The sequence below is a fragment of the Cricetulus griseus genome, chromosome 2, assembly GCF_003668045.3.
Source record: "Cricetulus griseus strain 17A/GY chromosome 2, alternate assembly CriGri-PICRH-1.0, whole genome shotgun sequence".
Taxonomy (NCBI): domain Eukaryota; kingdom Metazoa; phylum Chordata; class Mammalia; order Rodentia; family Cricetidae; genus Cricetulus; species Cricetulus griseus.
The window spans coordinates 282,054,329-282,058,407 of record NC_048595.1 but is presented as its reverse complement, the minus strand read 5'-3'; positions in this window follow the sequence as shown (position 1 = coordinate 282,058,407).

Here is a 4,079-nt window from a genome sequence, read left to right as displayed (position 1 = left end):
CATGTGATTTTTCTCTTGCATGTTTGTCTACCCAAAGAACACAGAAAGGAGGCATGTGGAAGCCTTGCATCCTATGTCATTAAGTCATTGCATCAAGAGTCATTCTAGCTGTCAGATAGACCTCGGGCAGTTTCTCCCATCAGGGTGCCGTTGTTCACACAGATAAAGCGGAGAAGTGTGTAATTACAGTGGGTCATGAATTTGTGAGACTGCAACGAGCTCCAGAAGATGCTTGAGCAGGCTAAGGCTCACAGTGTGTGTAGATGTCATCCGACCAAATATCTTTACAAAGAAGGAAGCAATCAGGAAGTACAAAGCACAAGATGAACCTAGATTCTTAAACGCTGAGAAGTCTAGCTATTCCATCCTTTTTAGTTATATTTGAATCTCCATAGACATGAAACAGCCTTGGGAGGGGAGGAGTCGTGAGTTAAAAAAGCTGTGCTGTGCTGTGGTTTTTTAGTTTTTTCGGTTTGGTTTGGTTTTTCGAGGCAGAGATCCGCCTGCCTCTGCCTTGAGAGTGCTGGAATTAAAGGCGTGCACCACCACAGCCCGGCTGTGTTGTAGGCTTTTTACACCTTTTTATTTATGGCCCCACCCAGTACCTGGCTCCTCCATGCTCCTTGTCACAGATTATATTGAACTAAGTTACTTACTGTCCAACTTCCCACTGCCCACCCCCTGAAAGGATATAAAAGTTGGTCAGATACTGTCCTTCCTTCAGGAGCATTTCTCTAGAGCAGTGGTTCTCACCCTTTCTAATACTGCAACCCTTTAATACAGTTCCTCATGTGGTGACCCATAAAATTATTTTCTTTGTACTTCGTAGCTGTAATTTTGCTACTGTTTTGTTTGTTGTTGTTTGAGACAGGATTTGTCTGTGTTTAGCACGTCTGTGAACTTGCTCTATAGATCAGACAATTTTTGCTACCATTAGGAATCATAATGTAAATACTTTTGGAGCTAGAGGTTTAACTTAGCGGGTCCTGAACCACAGGTTGAGAACCCCTACCTACTTACTCAAAAGGTTCCTCTTCAGGGCCTCTCCCCATCACCCTAGCTATAACAGCTCTTTTTGTTGTTTTGAGACAGGGTTTCTCTGTGACTTTGCAGGCTGTCCTGGAACTAGCTCTTGTAGACCAGGCTGGCCTCGAACTCACAGAGATCCACCTGCCTCCAAGTGCTAGGATTAAAGGGGTGCACCACCATGGCCCGGCTTCTCTTATTCTTTAAGCTATCATTTTGTTTTTGTTTTTGTTTATTGAGACAGGGTTTCTCTATGTAGCTTTGGAGCCTATCCTGGCACTCGCTCTAGAGACCAGGCTGGCCTCAAACTCACAGAGATCCACCTGTCTCTGCCTCCCGAGTGCTGGGATTAAAGGTGTGCACCACCAATGCCCGGCTTAAACTATCATTCTTAATGAAGCTTCTCTCTGGGTTTTTTGTTTTTGTTTTTCTTTGTTTTGTTTTTGTTTTTGTTTTGAGGCGGGGGTTGAGACAGGGTTCCTCTGTGTAGCCTTGGCTGTCCTGGACTGGAACTCACTCTGTAGACCAGGCTGGCCTTGAACTCAGAGATCCACCTGCCTCGGCCTCCTGAGTGATGGGATTAAAAGCATGCACCACCACCACTGCCCAGCTTCACCACACCTGGTTTATGTGGTGCTAGCCATAGAATGCAGCACTAGGCAAGCATCCTACTAGCTGAGTGACACCTCAGCCCAGAGCCCAATAGTTTCTCCGGAGTTCCCAGATGGTGCTGCTGCTGCTGCTGCTGATTGTACTCTGAGCAGTGCAAGTTTCCTGTCCATCTCTGCTAGAGAATAGTGGGGGTTTTTTGTTTGTTTGTTTTTTGCTCTTTGTTTTTTGATTTTTCGAGACAGGGTTTCTCTGTGACTTTGGAGGCTGTCCTGGAACTAGCTCTTGTAGACCAGGCTGGTCTTGAACTCATGAAGATCTCCCTGCCTCTGCCTCCAGAGTGCTGGGATTAAAGGCATGCGCCACCACCACCCAGAATAACTGTCCTTTCTTCCCTTGTGTTAGCTTCTCAGGGTTGTAAGAGTTTGCAGGCTCTGGGGTTGTTCTCAGCTTCCTGTCCTCATTCCAGATGTGCTTGGAACCTTTGAGCACTTACTAAGAATGTAGTAGCACATATGCCTGAGATGTCAGTACTTGGGAAGCAGATGCAGGAGGATTACAGGCCAGCCAGAGCTACATAGTAAAACTGTCATGAAACAAACAAAAAAAAAAAGGCCAGGCACTTTGGAGGCTGAGGTAGGAGGATCATTAAGTGCTCCAGCTGCCCCTGGGCTACAGCATGAGCTCCAGGTTAACCTGGAGTAAACTGAGACCTTGCTTAAAGAGAAGGGGAGGTGTTAGGAGGAGGAAGAGGAGGAGGTGGAAGAGGAGGCCAAGTAATAGAGGTACTAAATTTTCTAAGAAGCAGTGGGGTGGTGGTGGCATACACGTTTAATCCTAGCACTCAAGGCAGAGGCAGGCAGATCTCTGTGAGTTCAAGGCCAACTCCAAAGCTACACAGAGAAACCTTGTCTCTAAAAAAATTTTTTCCTCCCCAGGAGCAACTTGCCATACATGCATAACCTTCACAAGGATCCAGGGGAAAAAAATAAGACAGCATCAGGGCCAGGTGTGGTGGCCCATGCCCGCAATCTGGAGGCAGAAACAGGTGATTATGAGTTTGAGGACAGCCTACTCTACACAAGTTCCAGGCCAGTCTCAAAACAGACTTTGCCCAAAGTTCAGATTTCTGCACTATCGCTGCTGGGAAAGGCTTCATAATCCTTCCTTTACAATCTTTCTATAAATATTTAAAAGAGCTGGGTGTGGTGTTTTTTTTTTTTTTTTTTTTTTTCCGAGACAGGGTTTCTCTGTGTGTAGCCCTTGTTGTTCTGGAACTTGCTCTGTAGGCCAGGCTGGCCTCGAACTCATAGAGATCTGCCTGCCTCTGCTTCCCAAGTGCTGGGATTAAAGGCATGAGCCCTCCCCCGCCCCCCCACACACACACCAGTCCTCAGAGAGTAAGTGCTCTTAACTGCTGAGCCTTCGCTCCAGCCCTAGAAGAGACCTTTAAAGGGTCATTTTTCTTTGGAAGTATGGCCACTGACATATTGCTCAAGCTCCGGTGGAGAGCCCCACATCCATGCACACACTGGAAGTACTAACTGAACTTAGTTATAAAAAGAATAGAAAATATACTTAAATCCCCAATCTTCCATCCACTGTAGCCAAGTCTCTTATCCTGTGGTCATCTTAGCCTCAACCTGTGTTGCCACTTGTCTCAACTTTGTCAGGCATAAAAAGTATAGATTAAGGCCGGGCGGTGGTGGTTCATGCCTTTAATCCCAGCACTTGGGAGGTAGAGGCAGGTGGGTTTCAGTGAGTTCGAGGCCAACCTGGTCTACAGAGGGAGTTCCAGGACAGTCAGTACTGTTAAACAGAGAAACCCTGTCTCGGAAAAAAAAAAAAAAAAGTATAGATTATACTATTATACTAATTTCAGGAGGTGACAGATATCCAGGAGTGTGCAGTGCTGGGAGACACTCATTTCCAGGATCCCAGGAGATAAGGTTGGGGCAGAGAAATGGTCTTATTAGACTGGCCTGGAACTTGCTCTGTAGTCCAGCATAGCCTGCATCTTCCTGCCCCTTCTCCTGAAATGCTGGGGTCGGAGGCATGCCCCATTAGAATTGAGAAAGGGGTTCCAATTCTTATCTAGTTAATAGTTGGTGTTTTACTTATTTTTCTATTGCTGTGAAGAGACACCAAGACCAAGGCAACTTAACAGAAGAGCTCATTTGTGCTTAAAATGTCAGAGCTTTAGTCCATGACCATCTAGGTGGGGAGCATGGCAGCAGGTGGGTAGACAAGCATAGGGCAATAGCTGATCACTTACATCTTGAGACACAACCACAAGGCAGAAAGCAACTGGGAATGGCATGTGTTTTTGAAACCTCAAAGTTCATCCTCTCGGTGACACACTTCCTCATCCCTCCCAACAGCCCCACCAACAAGGGATCAAGCATTCAAATATATGAGCCTATAGTGGGCCATTCTTCATTTTT